This window comes from Primulina tabacum, chromosome 1 (assembly GCF_025594145.1).
Source record: "Primulina tabacum isolate GXHZ01 chromosome 1, ASM2559414v2, whole genome shotgun sequence".
NCBI classification, from domain to species: Eukaryota; Viridiplantae; Streptophyta; class Magnoliopsida; order Lamiales; family Gesneriaceae; genus Primulina; species Primulina tabacum.
In genome coordinates this window covers 41,659,144-41,671,061 of record NC_134550.1, presented here as the reverse complement: position 1 = coordinate 41,671,061, position 11,918 = coordinate 41,659,144, and positions in this window count along the sequence as shown.

The following is an 11,918-nucleotide window of genomic DNA, read 5'->3' as shown; positions in this document are numbered from 1 at the left end:
TCAGAATCCCTGACTCTCAGCTGATGATATCCAAATCTCAGATCGATCTTGGAATATACTGAAGAACCCTGCAACTGATCAAATAAATCATCAATGCGAGGCAAAGGATATTTGTTCTTTATCGTAGCCTTGTTTAGTTGTCGGTAATCAATACAGAGTCTCATAGAACCGTCTTTCTTCCGAACAAACAATACGGTAGCACCCCAAGGCGAAACACTCGGTCTAATGTATCCCTTGGCCAGTAACTCTTCCAACTGATCTTTCAATTCTATCGGTGCCATTCTGTGCAGAGCCCTCGAAATCGGAACTGTACCTGGCATCAACTCAATGCTGAAGTCTATCTCTCGAATCGGAGGCAAACTAGGAATCTCATCAGGAAAGACATCAGCAAACTCGCAAACCACTGGCAAATCAGCCAATGATGGACTCGATTTCAGTAAATCAACTGAATAGACAAGAAATCCCTCTACTTCTTTCTTTAACAATCGAGTCATACACAATACGGATATCAAAGGAATTCTAGATCAAGAACCCTTACCATAAAATTTCCACTCATCAGCCATATCCGGTATGAATCTCACAATCTTGTGGAAATAATCGACAGTAGCTCTATACTTTGTCAGCATATCGATACCGATAATACAGTCAAAATCAGACAACCCAAGCACAATACAGTCTAACTCAATCTCATGCCCGTCATACTGTAGCATACAATGTTTCACAGAATTCACTGAAATCAAACCTGTCCCCAAATGAGAAGAGACAGACACTACAGCAGATAACGACTCAACAGGAAATGCATGACTCAATGCAAATCTCTCAGAAATAAATGTATGCGAAGCACCGGTATCAATCAATACATAAGCAGAGTAACCACATAAAGAAAAGTTACCTGCAACAACATCATCTGGTGCTTCCTGGGCCTGCTCCTCTGTCAAAGCAAATACTCTGGCCTGCTGTCTCGGAGGCTGGCTCACTGTCTGGCTTCCTCCTGGCCTCGGCTGTGACTAAGGAGTCGTCGGTGGTAGCTGAAAGGAATGAACAGCTAATGATCGTCCACCTGTCTGAGCCACTGATCCAGATGACTCCGCTCCCTGGAATCTCTGGGAACCTCTCTGTGGACACACCCTAGCAAAGTGTCCCGACTGTCTGCAGATGTGGCAACTACCAAACACTCCTTGACATTGCTCTGTGGGATGTCTCCCTCCGCAGCTTCTGCAGTAAGCTCTGGTATAACTCTGTTTGGATCCACTGGAGCCAGAAGAACTGCTGCTCGACTTCTTGAATTGCTTTCCTCGGGCTTTCAGAAACTCTTTCTTTCCACCACTGCTGCTGTCAGCCTCGAATTTGGGAGGAGGTTACTGTGGTCTCGGTGCTGGAGGAACATACGAAGCTCCTTTCTGTCTCATCAGACCAGCTTCAGCTCCTTTGGCTCGATTCAGAGCATCAGCAAAATTGTTTGGTCACCCAGTGTTCACCAATGTAAAAATCTCGGGGTTCTACCCATTGATGAACTGATTAGCAATAGCTTCCTCATTCTCGGCCACATGTGGAGCAAATCGCAACAAGGTAGAGAACTTGATCACATATTCCTCCATGTTCAACTGACCCCGCCTCAGATTGGCAAACTCTGCCCCCTTGTCTTTCCTGTACGACACTGGGAAAAATCTCTGATAGAATTCAGCTTTAAAAACATTCCAGGTAATAATCGTACCTCGATGCTCCAATGCACTCTTTGTCGTAATCCACCAGTTCTTTGCAACATCATGCAACTGGTGCCCAATCAGTCGAACTCGTCGCTCATCTGTATAATCCAACGAATCAAACAACATTTCAATGTCATCTAACCAGCTCTCACAATCAACAGAAGTCTCTGTTCCTTTCAGGATTGGCGGTTTAAATGACTGAAACCTTTTCAACAGTGTTTCCATCGGTGTTGCTGTCACATCCATAGGATTTGCAGATGTACTACCCTGTTCAGGTACTCTTCGAGGAGGCATATCTGATTACCAAAAGGGTTAGTAACCAAATACAACAAACCTGTTTCAGTCCTCCCTTGATCATCTTACTGCTGATCAATAATTGGTTCTGATTCGTTCACAATAACACATGTTTACAATAAAATCAGATAAACAAGTAAACATGCATTTCAAATCAGTAAGGCATGCTAGCAATCAAAAGCAAGGAAAGAAAATTCATTCTACCCCGCTCACTAGCTCATGTCTCAGTCTAAGGTACCTACTGCTCCGATACCACCTGCTGTGGGGACCCGAACTTAATTCGTCTTCTTAATCATTATTAAGAATCAATATAACAATTATGAAATGTGGGACATAAAATTTTTTTCTTTAAATTGCAAGTGCGGAAAAGTAATATACTCAATTTGATATACATGTCAATATAAACATACAAGTCTTGTACAACATTATTTGTCTCAAACTAAAGTTCAGTCGCTACATCAAGTACTGAAAATCAATCTACTCTAAGTCCGGACCTCCATGCTAGTTTTTAATCTCTCATTCTCTTCCTGATCCTGATCCTGCCCCACCTGTTGTCATGCACACATACAAACAAGACAACAGCCGGATAACTCCGGTGAGAATAAAATCCCAGTATAAATAATGTAAACATGCAGTCATATAAAAGCATTAAATACATATCCATATCATGTATCAAATCAGAAGACATGTATCGATATAAAGCTGTAAATAAAACTCTGGACTCGTCATCTCATACTCGACTCATCTCTAATCTAGGGATCCCGGTTCTGGACATTGTATCGTATATCGAATTTCAGCGATAGGAATGAATCAACTCCTAAGCGACATCGATATAAATCAAACATCCAGTGTCTTGGCGAATCAGCCGAAGACTTGGCACATGAGCCAATGACTAGGCACATCCGCCCACAACTCAATACATGCTCTGCTATAAATCAATAGACTAAGCATACTAATCGCAAGAATTGCAAATATCAATGCAATAATCATTCGGTATGTGATTTTGGGAAACTCAGGTTAAATCAAACTTGAGTTGTGCAATCCCGGATCAACATTGATTTATACCTTTCTTTCGGTCAATCTGACTCTGTCAAAGTCTCCGATTCAATGTCTGTCAATACTCAATCTGGCAATGACAATATCGAGGGTATCGTATCAATATACAGCTCAAATCAATACTGGATATAATCAGAACTGGATCAAATTCTGTTTCAACAGCATAACTGTAAAATCTCAATATACCCAGTAATACAAATCAGCAGACATCGATTCCCACAATTCATAATCAATAACGATACAAATCTGATATCAAATCTCAATCCAATCAACACAGAAAATCATAACAATTCTATACGGTATCCGTTCTTTAATCCGGTTTCGATTATACGATGTCTAACATATCAGAAACACCATATATGAATCATATCCGATTCCTTCAATATCATAATTTCGAATCATAACAAAACGTAATAAAACTTACGTCCAGTTGAAGCCTGCGTCGATAGAAACACAGTACTGAAGTCGGATTACAATTCAGACCGACAGATTTTCCTCAAATCGCATTTGAGTATCAAAAGCTTGCCAATTCCCCTGGAGAAGCTCTCGGCTCTTTTCTGAATGAAAGTGAAAGAATCTTAACACTATTATATATATATCATGCATGCCCAAGCTAGGTGGCTCTTCCTATGTGCAGCACATCTCGCGCATATGCGCGACCATCCTAGGCGCATATGCACGAGACATAATGTCTCGGCGCGTGTCTACACGGCAGCTCCCGCATATGCGCGCCTTCATTTTGCGCATATGCGCGAGGCCCTTCACAACTCTCGGGTACCCTCGAGCACATGTGCGAATCCATGTCGCGCATATGCGCGAGGTTTTCTGCCTGCCTCGCGCATATGCGCCGACCTGTCCGGTCGCGCATATGCGCGAGGTGTTCTGTCGTCGCACATAATTCGATCTTCTTTTTGGCTATAGCGATCTGATCCGTTCCGTCTATAATCACATCAAAATTATCAACAATCATATCGGATTACTGTAATCAAAATCTCGGGCATTAAACTTTCTTTGTCCTAACTCTGATCATATCAGGTCCAATCTCAGGTACCTCAGAGATACTATTCTAATAAGGAAGGTAATCTGCACTTCTTGTCGCACAATACTTCCAACGATGTTGTTTCAATACTCGTTTAATAACATTTGTTGTACGATAATTCTCACAATGACAACGTATCTTGTCAACTAATGTTAAAATCAAGCACTACATCTCTAACTATATCTTCCAGTATCTGGATAGTCCGCTCTGACTATCCCTCACTCTATGGGTGATATATGGAAGAACATGCTATACACTCTGCCAAACGTGTAAGGCTAACCAAAATCATGGTCTGATATAATCAACTCTCGGCACTCTGTGTAATCTGATCACTTTTTTGACAGAAATCTCAGTAATCTAGTCATATCTGTACGTCTACATGTACGAAATAAAACTTGCAGACTTGATCAGTCTGTCATTCTTAACTCAAATCGATTCTCAATCTCGGGAGTATTGCAGTAGCTTCATCACGATATCCCTGGAAATGTAATCCCATTTCCCTTCAAGAATCGATAAGCTATATAACCAATTTATTGGTTTCTTTCTTTCTGTCTTCATCTGTCGGCAATTCAGACGTTTCAGTACAAACTCTGCCCCATCTGATCTCATCTGTTTCTATCAAAACTGTCCTTTCAGACTATTATACCTCTTTCTGCCACCAGAACGAATACTGAATCGACTACTGTGCGTTTCAGACAATATCTGTCGTTTCAAATCTGTAATATCTGGCACAACAAGACGATTACTAACATCTAACACGCTGTCACAAACCTGATACTCGGTTCGATGCCCTGATCTGACTGTCGATAACGAGTTCTGAACATTCTCATCAACTTTTTGAACTGTTTTAACTCTCAAAATCAGCTCTGGTTCGGCTTGAACGGTATCGAGTCTCAACTGTATACAATCTCTATCAAATACTGCTCCAGAAAATAATCATTCTCAAGCAATTCAAAATACATTCATATACAGTTGCCTGCTAAACTCATGCAACTACAAATTTCTGACACTGATATCAATCTCAGCCAACTAATCACAGCTTCACTCTGCTAAGATCAACAGATATATCATTTTCAGATATAACAAGCCTTGAATACAATCTGTCTCAATCAAGATTCACATTTCAACAGTTTCTGTATACCACTTTCCAATTCTCAGAATATTCACTACAATACTCAAATATTCAACACAATCAGTCATATTCTTCGAATATAGCAGAATATTCTAGATCAACTAATCAGAGAATCATCAAAATATTCTGAACACAGAGTTTATCAACTCACAACCATAGCTGATACATCCCAAAGAGAAATACTCAATCAGATGTAACTCTCGGCTAGTAAATCTTCTACCTGATTTTTCAAATCCTTCAATTCAATCGGTATCATTCGGTACGGTTTTTTAAATTAAAACATTACCTGGTATCAATTCAAGGCTGAAATCAATCTCCCTGGCTGGAATCAAACCCGGAGTCTCATCTGGGGAAAGCATCAGTAACTCTCATGTCACTGGCAAATCAGCCAATGATGGACTCCACTTCAGTAAGTCAACTGAATACATAAGGTGTCCCTCTGCTCCTTTCTGTAAGGATCGAGTCATAGATAATACGAATATCAAAGGAATTCTAAATCTAGAATCCTTACCGTACAGTATTCCTTTTTCGGCCATTTCAGGTCCGAATCTTACCATCTTCCGGAATCAGTCTATGGTAACTCTGTACTTGATCAGTATATCAATTTCAATAATGCAGTCATACTCAGACAACACAAGTACAATACAAGCTAACTTAGTCTCATTCTCATCTCACTGTAGTATACGATGTTTCACAGAGTTCACTGATATCAAAACTTTCTCCAAACGGTAAAGAAATAAAATACTACAGCAGACACTGACTCAACAGATAAAGCATACATCAATACAGTTCATTTAGAACTCATACATAGGATGTACGAGAATCTCTCAATACATACACGGAATAATCATAAAAGAACAGTTACCTGCCACTATATCATCAAGTGCATCCTGGGTCTGTTCCTCGGTCACTGCCACTACTCTGCCTTCCTTCTGGCCCTGGTTGTGTCTGAATAGGGGGTGGTTGGACAGAGCGAACAACAGATGATGGTCTATAAGTCTGAGTCACTGATCCAGATGATTCTGCTCCCTGGAATCTTTGGGAACCTTTCTGTGGACATACTCTCGCGAAATGTCCTGATCGTCTGCAGATACGGCAACTACCAGTTACTCCTTGGCATTGCTCAGTGGGATGTCTCCCTCCGCTAGTACTACAATAGACCCCGGTGTAACTCTAACTAGAACCACTGGAACTAGACAAACCGCTTCCTAACTTCTTGAACTGTTTCTTTCGGGCTTTCAAATAGTCTTTCTTTCCACCACTGCTACTACCAGTCTCAAGTCCGAGAAGTGGTTGCTGTGGTCTCGATGCTGGAGGCACAAACGAAGCTCTTTTCTGTCTCATCAGACTGGCTTCGGCTCTCTTGGCTCTACTCAGAGCATCAGCAAAATTATAGGGTCGGCCTGTGTTTACCAATGTCAATATCTCAGGATTCAGTCCCTTAACCAACTGATCAGTCACAACTTCATCATTCTCAGCCACGTGAGGAGCAAAACGTAGCAAGGTAGAAAATTGAGCAACATATTCTTCAATGTTTAGCTGACCCTGTTTCAAAATTTCAAATTCTGTCCTCTTATCTTCCCGGTACGAAACTGGGAAAAACCTTCGATAAAATTCCACTTTGAAGATTTCCCACGTAATCACCGTACCACGCTGTTCTAAAGCTTCTTTGGTTGCAATCCACCAGCTTTTTGCGACCTCCTGTAACTGATGCCCAATCAGTTTGACTCTACATTCATCCGAGTACTCAAGTGAATCAAACAATATCTCTATATCATCTATCCAGCTCTCACAATCAACAGTCGTCTCAGTACCCCTCAGAATCGACGGTGTCAATGATTGAAACCTCTTCAACTGTATTTCCATCGGAGTTTCTGACACATCCATCTGATCAATCAAGATATAATCCCTGTTCTGTGATTCTTCGAGGAGATAAATCTGATTATCAAAAAGGTTAGTAACCAGATACAACAAACCTGTTTCAGTCCTCATCTGATCATCTTACTGCTGATCAAGAATCGGTTCTGATTCACTTTAAATAATACATATTACCAAATCAAATCAGATAAATCAAGTAACATGTATTACAAAGCAGTAAATCGTGCTAGCAATCAAACAAGGAAAGAAAACTCAATCTACCCCGCTCATTAGCTTTTATCTCAATCTAAAGGATCTATCGCTCTGATACCACCTGCTGTGGGGACCCGGACGCTAATTCATGTCTTAATCATTATTAATGTCAAATATAACAATTAAGGAAAGTGGGACTAAATTTTTTTCCTTTTTAAATTATAAATGCGGAAACGTAACAGTAATCTATATGATATACATGTCAAAATTAAAGTACAATTCAGGTACTACATGTCTCGAACTCCACTAGGTTCAACGACTATACATCCAGTGCTGAATCCTATTCTGCTTCTGGGCCCGGATCTCCACGCTAACTATAATCTCTCATCCTCTTCCTGATCCTGATCCTGTCCCACCTGTTGTCATGCACACATACAAACAAGACAACAGCCGGATAACTCCGATAAAAATTACATTCCCAGTATAAATCATGTATACATGCATTTCATATAAACAAATATAACAGCATGAAACAGATATTCATAACATGTATCAAAATCCGAAACATGAATCAATACAAACTCTGAATCACACTCTGTGACTCTTCGACTCTGACTCGACTTATCCTAATCTAGGGATACCGATCTGAATAAGAACATACACCCACCTACACTCCCGATCGAGGTGGTGGTACGTTCTCATTCACGGACTTTGGCCCTTTCCGTATCGAATCTCAGCTATAGGAGCTGCACTACTCCCCAACATATCGATACGACCAAATGTCAGGCGTCTTGGCGAATCAGCCACAGACTAGGCACATCCGCCCTGGCATATCTGCCAAACCTCTGTGACAATGTGCAATGGCCCAGTGACGATTCCATCACTATCGGGCACCTCTGTCACGAGATCAATCGTCTACGACTAGGCGCATCCGCCTATGACTCAATACATAAATCAATAGACCAAAGATATCAATCTCATTCAATTGCAATTATCAATGCAATAAGGTAAAGTATGTGATTTTGGGAAACTCAAGTCGAATCTAACTCGAGTTGTGCAATCCCGCATCAACATCAATTTATACCTTTCGTTTCGTTCTGTCGATCTGACTCTATCGAAGTCTCGAACTCACTGCCTGTCAAATCAATCTGTCAATAACAATATCGAATACACTGTATCAATGTCTAACTCAATTCAAGACCTGTTCTGATCAATACTCAAATCAAACATAATCTGATCCATATCAACGATATCATGATACAATCTCGAAATACCGGCAATACAAAATCAGTATATACAATCTACAACTCCTCTGATCCAAATCTGAATAATATCAATATACCCAGCAATACAATATGAATCAGATATCAATCCCAACACTTCATAATTGATGACAACACAATTTTGATATCAAATCGGTCTAATCACAATCAAATAAACTCTGAAAATTCATAACAATTTCATACGGTATCGGTTCTTCGATCCGGTTTCAATTATACGATGTCTACTATGTCAAGAACAACATATGTCAATCATATCTGATTCTGGCAATATCATAATTTCAAATCACACCAAAACGTAATAAAACTTACGTCCAGTCAAAGCCCTCATCGATAGGAACACGGTACTGAAGTCGGATTGAAAATCAACTGGATGGATCTTACAATAACCTTCAAATTCTCTTTTATGAATTAGCTTTCCCCGGAGCTTCTCTTTTCTCGTTTCTTTGCTGATTCACCGAGAAATGAAGGTTACATATATATCTTGCATGTATAGGAAACGTGGCTAACTCCTTGAAGCAACACGTCTCGCGCATATGCGCGACTTCAACCGGCGCATATGCACGAGACCTACTGGTCCCCGCGATAAGCTTCTCGGCAGCTCGCGCATATGCGCGGCCTCATTCGGCGCATATGCGCGAGGTCCTTCACCATTCTTCACAACTCTCGGGGCCATCGCGCACATGCGCAGATCCATGTCGCGCATATGCGCGAGATCCTCTGCCTGCTTCGCGCATATGCGCCTGGAGGGGTCGCGCATGCGCGAGGTCCTTCCCTCGCACATAATTCCAACTTCTTTCCGGCTTCCCCGGTCTGATCCGTTCTGTCTATAATCACATCTCAATTATCCACAAATCATATCAGATTATGATAATCAATTTCTCGGGCCTTACAATATCCGTACCCATACATAATCGTAAACAGGTCATAAGTCACCGGGTGAAGCAATCCCATAAGCGTAAGGTGGCCACAAGACATTTCGCATATATCTCAAATATAAACATTTTATACTTTATGCACGTAATATAATTATAACGCTGTTTTCACCGGATGAGTTGGATCGTTCCCAGGCTTGCTGTGACCTAATTCTAACATGAGAAACATGCAAATAAACTCAACTTGACCAACACTTCATAACCGAACCAAAAATAATGAGACAATTACGCCCAACAAACTTAGTATCCAACCATGGCTTCGTACCAACCCGAACCAACATTTAACCATCGTTTAGCCATGATTAAAATACACCTAAAATGATGGAAAATATAACCCTAGGGCTGTAATACGCGAAAAATTTGAATGGAGGCCAAAATCATGAAACGCTATTTCGAGAGTCACTTTGGCACATTGCACCGTAAATTCTCGTACGACTTCTAAACTTAACCAAATCACAAACGGCCAAAAACATGACCTTACTAACTCATTGAGGTATTGTCCAGTCCAAGGCCATAGGCTAAAAGCCAATACAGAACTCAAACATGACCTCTGTACCGAAGACAAATTTGCTATCATAACACAGTGGCAGCAGCTGCGCTTCCTTTGCGTGGTTTAAGAACTAATGGCCATTGAGGCATGAACCACCGACCAAAGTCTCTTCCCAGGATCCTAAGGCGTGGCTTAAACCATGGCTAAGGGCTTTTGGCCAAACACAACTCAAGCAAACACCTAGGACAACCGAAGCTTGAAACCGAGAACACCAAACAAATTTTGTACTATGCGATGGTGTGGATCGCTTGCTATCTTGTGTCGTTCCAATGGTCATATGATTGACCATGGCTCGATCTAGACATGATGAAGTGTTATATGAACCATGGATATGGGCTAGAAGCCAACGACAATCCACCCAACACCCCCAAGACCGAAACTCACACAACCCAAAAGAGAAGAATGAAATCGAGGGGCACTTGCATATTTTGTTTTAAAAAAATTCGATGGGACCATGAACCAAGCCTTGAAAGACCATCTTGGTCACGTCCTAGACATGCTAAAGAAGGGTTCTAACCATGGTTAGAGGCCTTAGACCAACCATGATCCGAACCTTCAACTTAGCCAACCAATACCAAAAATCGAGACTCAAACTTGCAACTATGGGAAAGTTGCTGTCAAGTCTTCGTCCAGCGTGTAGGGGCTTGAACTAATGGACCAACATGATCCTAACACACCCTAGTACATGCCTAGATGCAGCCTAGAATGCCTGGAACCGAGCCAACCTCCTGTAACCACAAAAATTATCAAACCCGTGAAGCACAAGAAGTAGCCGAGAAAAATCTGTGCAGGTTTTCAATAAATGTGCTGTCAAAATCGATGATTTCGTGCTTCATGAACATAATATGGTTTAAAAATGTATATATTACTTGATTGAAGAGAAATGAACAGTATCTACTTGCCTGAAATTTGTTTAAGAAGAAAACAAACACTACGACGAACACGGCGCGGCGGAGACGGAGTTTCTTTTCTCTCTTGTTTTCTTGTTGATGGTTCACGATTTTTGCTGCTGGTTTTCTTCAGAAATTTCGAATGAGAGGGTGAAGGAGTGCTAGGGAATGAAGGTGGAGGCTACTAGGGTTGATAAATGAGTCTAGAAATGTATTAAGGTAGGGTTACAAATTAAGGAATGAAATGGCACAAGGAATGATTCTCTACCATTCTTGTTGCTCGAAAATAAGGAATAGGTAGGCTAATGTAGTGGTTTAATTAGGTGCAATAAAAGTGCTTAATTATTAATTGTTGGTGATTTAAAATGAAGGAATTATCATACCAAGAAAGGATAAGGAAAGGTGGCAATAATGGAGAGTTGCCAAACATGTAAGGATTGGTTGGGTGATGACCGAAAATTTGCTATCAAAATGGAGGTAAAATATTGCTTAGTTATTATATTTTATCTCCTTAAAGTTTTAAACATTTATTATGTATTTTAGTGAATTAATAAATTAATTTAGGGTAACTATTTTCTTGCATGGCATGGCTAGGTCTTTAAATAATTATTAAAAATGTTAGGTTATAGTTTCTTGAATATATTAGGGCTAAATAAATTTTATCCCAATTAGTGACACATTTTAATTTAGGGTTTAATTAACTATTGAACATAAAAGTATTAATTAATAACTTAAGTCTAATTAATTAAATAAAATCTTAAAATATTCTCTATCATTAAAATAAATTATTCCTTGTCTTAAATTAAATTTATGAATATTTTCTTATTATTAAATTTTATCTCAATACTCCAACTCCAGTCCTGAAAGAGGATCGGTTTCAAGGTGTTCAAATGCGAAACAGAAGTTCAAAAATTGAACCGAAATTTTTAAAGAAAAATTTTAACACCTCATGTACTAGCATATAAC